Genomic DNA, 10,108 nt, shown 5'->3' with positions numbered 1-10,108 from the left:
ATAGGCAAATATAATGTCTAAAGAAAATCATTACGGTCTCTATTTTAATTGTGTAAATAACCAAATTGGGCAACTGTAGCAATCTTGCATCATACAATAAACAAGGGGTACACAACTTTTTTTTGCCGCTGAGAGTGGTTGTGTCATTATTATAACCACTGTGAAAGTGTTAAAGCACCACCAAATACCACCCCACAAATTATAAAAAATACAATCCCCAGACGAGGCAAAGGCTCACATCGCAGGCTCCAGACCAGGCAATCTCTGACAATACAGGCCCCAGATCACAGCATGGATAACACAGCAGGCCCAGACCAGGCAATGACTGACACCACAGGCCTCAGACTGGTAATGAATGATATCCTCATGCCCCAGTCCAGGCAGTGACGGATAATAAAGGCCCCAAACAAGGCAATGACTGACGCAGCAGGCCTCAGACTGGTAATGGATGATATCTCAGGCCCCAATGCAGGCAATAACTGAGACCAAAGGCCCCAAGTCCAGGCAATGACTGAAACCAGATGCCCCAGACCTGGCAATGGCTGACACAGCAGGCTCCAGACCAGGCCGTGATGTGTTCTGTACATAAAGAGATGCAAATGAACACTATTTTCTGGGATTGCCGTGAAAGGGGACTAATTATATTGGCCTCCTGTCACAGTGCCAAGTTGGCAGGCAGTGCTCTTCAATGCAGTGTCTCACAGGCGCTATAGAAGGTCATGTAACTGAATATCTTTTTTATCAGGGCCGTGAGCTGCAGCAGTGAAGAGATTTGAATTAGTCTCATGTTTTTCTGAGGAATAATATTATTCACATTGTTTACTTGAAGAGCACAGAGTGGTTGGTTGCGTTGTTAGGAGTATGCATTATTTTGCAAGCTCTGCTCATATTTCTATCTGCACAGTGTGAGGATGTGCACAGAGCTGAAGACATCTAGGTGCAATTGTGATAAGTCACAGCCAGGAGAAGCCACAAGTTCAGTAGGCAAAGGACCAGTGGATCACCTGTAAGATACTAGATGCCACATCTAATTGTTTCTTATTAGTACTGTAGTCACTGACTAATATTGTAATGGCTGTGACAAGGGCCGGCCTGGTCACAGGGCCTCCCTGCCCTAAAGGGGCCCCCTGCATGTGGACTTTTGTGGGCAGAGGATGTATTGCTTCTTGGTTGAATGCCCAGGTGAAGATTCTTACCATCTATTTCCTGTCATCTGTCTAGTTATATATCTCCTTTAATTGCACAAAGTGAAGTTCTTTATTATAATCTAGAACCACTGTTTTATAATGAATAAAACAGATGTGTTAGGGAAGCTGAGCGCTCCTTTTTTACTACAATCACCATGGAAAAAGGGTTATTTTATTGTCCCTTGAATTATGGAACTGGATTAAAGAATGGATGTGCTGATAGGGCACTATAACAGGAACCTTTGTCCATATACTAGGACCCTGATAGAAATATTACTTGATACAGTTGGAATCGGCCGCTCGAGTACCATGGCTGGAGTTGAAACAGTGAATGCTATGTGTGTCTTTAAGATGTCAATGCCATTGTCAGTGCAAGTGTAACACAACCAGAGCACTTTCCTGGCACAAGGTGTAATCTGTCCTAGCTGCCAGTTGTAATAAGACAGGTGGAGTACATGTGTGTGTTGGCAGAGGTAAATGGTAAATGTTTTTTCATTTTTTTAGTAGCCACAGTTTGGGGGTCAGAGAAATGTTGTGGGCACTGTGTATTAATAAAAAATCTGGGGGCACTGTGTAAAGTAAACATTTGGGGGTCATTTTGTACAGTAAACATTTGGGTCACCTACATGTATAGTAATAATTTGGGTCGCCTATATGTGAATTAAAACTTTTTATAGACGTGTATCAGAATAATGAATAAAATAAATGGGGCCTATAATAAAAAAAACTAAAACAACCAATTTCTTTAAAATTTGCCAGTAGTGGCATACCCAGCTCAGCATACAGTATAAGGGCCCTCAATGAATTGGGAAACCCAAGTACCGGTACTACAAAATATTTCTTACACCACATACTTTTTGTCTCATTAAAGAGATTAAAGAGAGATTAAAATTACATATGAACACAGCTGAATCAATAAATATTAGTAATACATAATCATCATATAGTAATTCTTCAGCATTATCAGCCCTATATAAGGGCAACAAGGCAATATATATTGTAAGGAGATTAGCTCCGGGGATCGTCGTCTCCTAAGCAGACGACCAGCACACACAGGGAATTCACACAATGTGAGTAAGGTTAAAACTGGCCTCAGCCAGCTTTATTTGGCAGTACACAAACTCAAAACATAAAAATAATACCTAAGCCTCTCCGGCACTTACTATACATCGAGGTTCCCTACCTCACCAGGTGCTGGCCTACTGCCAGCCACCCCAAAAACACAGCAACAGTTCACTGCCACCGCTCCACAGGCCTTTGCCGTAGCCTGTCTCTTCCCCAGGGTGGAGCCCAGTGTGAAGTCTGCCCCATGTATTAGTGCAGCCCCTCCAGCTGAAAACTAATTAACTTAATTAGACAGACCCAACTTTTCCAGGTCTGTCTTCTACTCAGCTTTTCATAAGGCAAAATGCACATTTTATGCCCAAAAGCTTCTCTAGTGGCAGCCACCCTGCCACATATCCTCCCCCTGTGATCAAGGCCGTAGGCCTGATCAATAAGCTTAATTCTCCCTCCGGGGTCAAAGCTCCTATATTGGGGTCTAATCCCTACGGTTCCTAAAAGCACTGCAGAGACCCTACTATCTACTACATCTTCTATACCTGGAAAATGACAGCTTTTTTCCTTAACTGCAGGAGACACAGACAGCTCAAAATTAGTCCCAGCATCTCTTCCTTCACACAACTGATCATCTTCAATCATGTCTCTATTAACAATGATAGATTTTCTTCTCCTCTTTCTCTTGCCTTTTACTGGAGACTCCACATACCCCTCAGGGCTTGGCATGGTTAGGCCCCATCTCTTCATCACCTTGTGGATGCCGTCACACCGGTTACCATCCACTGAGGCATATGCACTGTGCTTTTTCCCCTTAGCATTGCACACGACACGCACGGGTTTGCCCGTTTTCCAGTCTTCAGCTTCGGCACCTTCTTTGGCATTGAAGGGGGCATTACCGTTCAGAACCAGGGCACGATTCACATTGGTGAGCTTCTGGTCACATGTCTGCAAAGCTGTGCGCTTGCTACCTCTGAGGTCACAACCTCCGCTCTCGGTGTAGGTGAAACTCATCTCAACATCAGCATCATCCTCATCACTTCCAGCTAACACTTCGGACTTCGGACCCAAGTCCTGGCATGGACTTTCCACAATGGCAGCCTTAAGCTCTTCATGGCTTGCACTAGGTTCCTGGCTGACCTCTTCCTCGGTCAGTCCTTCATACGCCTTGCTGGCCAACACCTCAGTCTTCACCGAGTCTTTCCTGTGTAGGAATTTCGAGGGCTCTGTTGACATTATATCAGACACCGTCTCCTCACATCCACTGCAGTCATCACCCGGTATATCTTCAAGGCACTTCTCACCATCCAGACCATCTTCACTTTCGCTCTTCAGATGATCAGGCAGATCTACCGTTGGGTGCAGCTGTGCTAGAGTCTCTGTAGGGCCCATCTGGGTATTCCTCCACTTGCCCAGAGAATGCTGGCATGCACTATGACAGAGACGAGACGACAAAGCTTCCACACGTACACAGCAACTCGGCTGGTCCCTTTGTTGTAGACTTGGCGCCACTTCAACCTTCTCCACAGGTTCAGCAGGCTGAGACAGCTCTTCATCTGTCTTCGGGAGGTAACCATCAACCCATTCTTCGGATTTTCCCAAGACTGTATTCAGGCTACTGGTTATAAGCGATCCCACTTGGGTGGCCATCACGGTTGAGACTACAGACTTAGTCACACCCACACCGCCTTGTCCTGCACCAGCTTCCCAGCCCAATATACCGGACATCGCACCTGTAATAGTGTCTCGGGCACCAGTCACTGTATTTGTCTTCAATACGGCTTTTCCAGTTGGCTGCTGAAGAAAAGCCAGGTTGGACTCCTGTTTCCCCAAACCTTTGCAAGCAAAGTCATTACTTGTGGCAACCGGTGGCTCCAGAATGCCTATGAGAGGCCTTGATCCAGTCACTGTAACGTCAGTCAAGGGCTTCTCCTCCTTCTCAGCAACATCACGATCACTGCGGATGCATGGGCGACCTTCCCTCACAGAGTTGTAGACTGCACTCACCACACTGCAGGCAGAACTACCAAAGGGCTGGTGCATCACATGTTCCACCACCTTCTGGGTATCTGGGGTCCCCTCATCCGTAGGTGTATGATTAAGAGTGGCGCTTCCACCCTGTTCACACACAATTTCAGTCAGCACGCCATCATGCGTATTCTGCGGTTCATCAGCAGGTGTACAGGGGTCTGGTTTACGCCTGGTCTCCTTCCTAGGACACTTCTGGTGCCACATCACGACAGAACACACCTGGAGGTCGGCATCACCATTTTGGCACTTTCTTTTGTTCCCCGAACACGTACACATGTGAACCTCCCATTCACTTTTCTTTGCAAACACTGTATCACAGAAAGAACAGTACGAGATATCAATCTTCAACTCATGTTTCTGTAATATATGTCTCTTTAGGTCATCTTTTCTTCTATAAGACACGTGACAATTGTAGCATTTATACCAGTTATTCCGCAAACCAGTATTCACATGACGCTTCAGTTTATTGATGCTTCTTCTGGCCTTGTTCACACACGAACTCAGTACATCAATCTCCTCAGAAGCCTCAGGTGTATCAGATGTCTGGTCTCCCCCTGACATTTCCTGAACACTGATGTGAGACTCCTCCACAGGTGACTGACACAGGCTATCCTCACCTCCTGCAGGTTCTGAGCGAGTAGCTGCTTCTCTAGGGCTCTGTTCACACTCACTGTTTGTGTAACTCTGGGCTGAAGGGAAACCACTAACAATCAGGATCTCATTATCTTCACCTGCCCTTGCTATGGCGGTATCCCTATCTGAACTGCCATTAGCTACATTACACATCTCAGGCTCGCTACCTGTGTCATTACAACTCACAACCTCTAGGGGCACCTCTGAGCTAACTCTCTCAGTATCTAGGGCTGCACCTAGTTCACACTCTGCATAATTCTGAACAGACATTGTAACGCTATCAGATGTTATCGGCATTGCAGAATTGTCACATGTTACAGGTAGTGTCATATAATCACAGTTAACACTATAATCACAGGTTAGAGGCAGATTATGCACAACATTACACTTTTCTGGTTTAACTTCAGAAATTAAGGCATCACAAATATTATCATCATCACATAGTCCATCAGACTTTATCAGTCTCAGTGGCAGAGTCTCCTTCTGTGGGATCAAGACCCCTTGGTCACAGTTCAGACTGCAACCTGTTGAGACTCCACCCACCATCACCTCAGGTCGCTGAGACTTCTCCAGATCGTCCTTTGGGGAGATTAGGACTGTACCCGATGTCAGAGGGGTCTCCCAGGAAAAGCAGCTATTCCCACCACTTGGAATACTTTCCCACAAGTCCCAGAAAAAAGGGAAGTTTTTCCCCAGGATGAACTCCACCTCCAGATCTGCACAAATCTCCAGCTTATGTGTCACAATCGCAATATCACTTTCAAAGTCAATCGAGACAGTCTTACCCTTCCCTGGCTGGTACTTCAGGAACAATAAGATGTCCGGATTAACTCTGGAGACATCCTGAGAACAGTCCAGTTCCACCATCAGCGGGATTCCACCCACTATCATCTCACAGGTCTTGACTGGCAACTTCTCTGGTCTCCTGACCAGAGGACAATGAGGTGCACTGACCTCACATGGCACAGCCGCATGCTGTCGCCGTTGGTTGCCCCTAGCAACCACATCTTTGCGCTGCTGCATACACGCTGCAACACGTGGCCACTTGGCCGCAGGACATTCCGCCACACACCGGTTCATCCGTAGACATCTGCAAGGCTGCTCCCGTCGGTTGCCCCCGGCAACGGCACATAGCAACCTCTCCTCAGGAACTGCAGACCGATCACAGACATCTCGAACCATCGGCTGGGATCCGCTCGGCTTGGCATTTGGGGTCTCCATAACCCGAATGGCTTCTGGCATTCCAAGGTCCTCCCACATCATCTGCCGGCAGCGTCTCTGGAACTCATCCATCGGACCCATGGTGATTACTCCCACAGCAAACAAGCAGTCTCTGTATATCTCTCACACCAAGACAAATCTTCCCGTGACCACAGCGCCTCCAGCAGCAGGAACAACAGTCTCTCACATGAGGGCTACTGGCCCTTTAAATCTCGCTGTGTGTGCTGATTTCCATGCCATAGCATACCGCCACCATATGTAGGGAGATTAGCTCCGGGGATCGTCGTCTCCTAAGCAGACGACCAGCACACACAGGGAATTCACACAATGTGAGTAAGGTTAAAACTGGCCTCAGCCAGCTTTATTTGGCAGTACACAAACTCAAAACATAAAAATAATACCTAAGCCTCTCCGGCACTTACTATACATCGAGGTTCCCTACCTCACCAGGTGCTGGCCTACTGCCAGCCACCCCAAAAACACAGCAACAGTTCACTGCCACCGCTCCACAGGCCTTTGCCGTAGCCTGTCTCTTCCCCAGGGTGGAGCCCAGTGTGAAGTCTGCCCCATGTATTAGTGCAGCCCCTCCAGCTGAAAACTAATTAACTTAATTAGACAGACCCAACTTTTCCAGGTCTGTCTTCTACTCAGCTTTTCATAAGGCAAAATGCACATTTTATGCCCAAAAGCTTCTCTAGTGGCAGCCACCCTGCCACAACATATAAAGTAAAACAATACAGACCATGAGAGGGGCATTACACCTGCTTTGCAAAGGAGCGCAGCACTTCGTCATACTTCCTTTGACAAAGCGTTGCAAAACATGTGTCGGGGTGTTATGTCGCTCTCCTGGTCTGTATTGTTTTCCTGTATAAGTATATTTCCTTGTGGCCCTTATACGGAGTTTTTAATGCTGAAGAATAACTATATAATGGTTGTGTATTACTAATATGATGCAAGTGTGGGCAGTGTGCAATAGGTGTGCAGTGTGTGCAATAGGTTATGTAATCCAGAGGTTGGTGCTTGTATGTCATTTTAATTAATTGATGAAATAAAGTTTATACATTTTCTTTATTCCTTTGGCTATTATCTTTGTGTATTGGTTGCTTATTAGGGCACTGACTTTGAGTTCTTTTTAGGTGTTTCAGAATTGAAGGTTCTCATAATTTTGGGATTATACCAACCCTCTACTGATTTTGGTTTTGGTATTGTTGTCTAATTTGTCAATTTAATATGTTAGTAAATTTTTGGGTGTGTCAACATGTCTTATTTTAATAATATTAGTATTTTTTTTCAATTTTATATTATTGTAATAAATCAACTCAACAGTGTAAAGGTGACAATGACCATGCAAAGGTGACAGCAATTACCCAAAAAAGGAGCACATAATTATTTGTACCATAGTCAGCAGTGCAACAAATGCAAATTCTATAGGGATGAATGAATCACTGAGTGGGCAATGATTAAGAATGACTTTTCCTAGTAACGTCTCTTTCCATTCCTGATCAGTGCCATCTTGGTCAGCCATTATTTGGTACCTTTAATCTATGAGTTGTGTCATATTCAGACAACTCCTTTAATCTGACAACTGCTGTCACATCACAGACAAGCCCTCTAATTTAAGAGCTTCTTTCTTATGGAAGACAAGCCCTTTAATCTGAGAATTGTTGTCTAATCACAGGCAAACCATTTTATCTGACAGAGGCTGTGATGGCAGATGTTATTGGGGCTGTCACCTGTACATCCCTTTGCCTGATGAAGACACCCTTCTGGTTTTTCTTAGAGCACATGAATATTCATTCTTTTACCCAGGAAAAGGTGTCAGTGAGTTCTTGAACCTCCCCACTGTTTGTTTAACTCTCATTTTCATCAAATACATTCTTTGTTATCTGTCTGTTTTTGATGGGAAATGGTGTTTAGTTGATATTTTTTCTATGTACAGGCATAGGGTCCGGGTTACATACAAGATAGGGTCCGGAGGTTTGTTCTTAAATTAAACTTGTATGCAAGTCGAAACTGTATATTTTATAATTGTAGATCCAGACAAAAAATTTTTTTGCCCCAGTGACATTTGGAGTTTAAACATTTTTTGCTGTAATGGGACCGAGGATTATCAATAAAGCTTCATTATAGACAATTACAGCTGATTATTGCAGTCTGGGACTATAGTAAAGCATTCAGAAAGCTTCACCAGAGGTCAGAGGGGTCTGTCTGTAACTATGGGTTGTCTGTAAGTCGGATGTCCTTAAGTAGGGGACCGCCTGTATTGGCAAGAACAAGTGGAATATAGTATTACTACAGTGACACTGTGGCAATTTGAATAGCATTTTGTGTATCTGTAACCTTTAGCCCATAATGGTATCCCCCTTTGGGCTGTTTCACATGAATGCGTGCAACCTTTGTAAACATGCCATATGGTGGCACGATCCCATGAACAGCACACAGAGCAGAACACAGGAGTCCCTGCATTATATAGAAATACAATGTAAGAACATTTCCTCTGGCGGGGCGAACAGCCTCACCAGAACTGTAATCGCTAAGATAGTTCTGGCTCGGCTGTTTGGCCAGCAGAGGGAACGTCCTTGCATTATATTTCTATGTAATGCAGGGACTCTCATCCTCTGCTCTTTGTGGAGCCCGTGAGATTGTGCCAACATATGGAACGTTTACAAAGGCTGTACAGCCTTTTGTGTGAAACAGCCCTTATAGGGCTTTAAATCCTTAATGGCGAGCACCCTACTTTTTCAATTAGATGTTATTAAAAAAATGTTCCTGTGTGAAGATAATTTCTCATAAACATAGCCATGTTGTCCCTTAGAAACTACATATCTTCCTTGGATACGACCACCACGCACTCTGGCAGTGGTGGCCAGACATGCACTATTGAGTTCGGTCTGACGACTTGGCTACAGCATTCATTACCACAGGACGGATGTGGGACATACAGTAACTCCTAGACATTTCATTTACAAGAATCTTTTGTTTCTTTGTGCACTCTCTCCAGCAGAGGTGGCCGTTTCTAGGGACACAGTCTTGTTTCTAAGGGACCATATTACTACATTTATGAAAAATTATCTTCACACGGGAACATATTTTAAAATAACATCTAATTGAAGAAATGTTTCTATATGGGAGATTAATGAAACTGAATGTGAATGCCCAGACGAGAATACCCCTTTAATGATGTATGGAGAGGCCATGTGTGCTATCATATGGGCTGAGTTTGTTGGTCCCATGACCTCATCAGGGGGCAGAGATCCATTGCTATGGCAGCTGGGACCCTCTTCAAGGCTCCCATGGCTGTCATGGAATAATCTAAACCACACCCTGCCAGAGGCAGTTGTATCACAGGATAGTGTATTAACTATCAAAGCCACTAGGGTTTGAAGCAAAGTTTGAAAAAGAAACATCGAATCACAGCAGGTGTCGGCTATATAATACAGATGACACCCACCTGTTATTGCCGTGGTCATGCTCGCTCGAACCCGTCTGCGGCACCTAACTTACCATTCCATGGGCGCCGCCATCGTGATGTCATCGGATGTCTGCAATTGGTTGCGATGGCAGCCTATAGTCTCATTGAGATTTGTCGGCTTGCCATGTGTAATGATCTCTAATAGCCAGCAGATGGCAGGCTAATAGAGATCAGCAGTAAAATTGTTATATACTGCAATACATTCGTATTGGAGTATATAGTTTTATCAATCAGATCCTTCGGGGTTAAAGTACACTGGAGGGTCTGAAATAATGGTGAAAAAAGATTTTAAAAATCTCTGTGTAGCTCTGCGTAATCTGTGTGTGCTATATAAATAAAGGAATTATTCTTATTGTTATATAGAAAAAGTAAAAGTTTAAATCACCCCCCTTTCCTTAGAACACATATGAAAAATAATGAAACAGTAAAAATCATAATCAGGATAGGTATCGCCGCATCCCATTGTATCAAAATATAAAAAGAATACTCTGGGCCGTGAACACCGTAA

This window comes from Engystomops pustulosus, chromosome 1 (genome assembly GCF_040894005.1).
Source record: "Engystomops pustulosus chromosome 1, aEngPut4.maternal, whole genome shotgun sequence".
Classification (NCBI taxonomy): domain Eukaryota; kingdom Metazoa; phylum Chordata; class Amphibia; order Anura; family Leptodactylidae; genus Engystomops; species Engystomops pustulosus.
Note: the sequence above shows the minus strand (reverse complement) of the source record.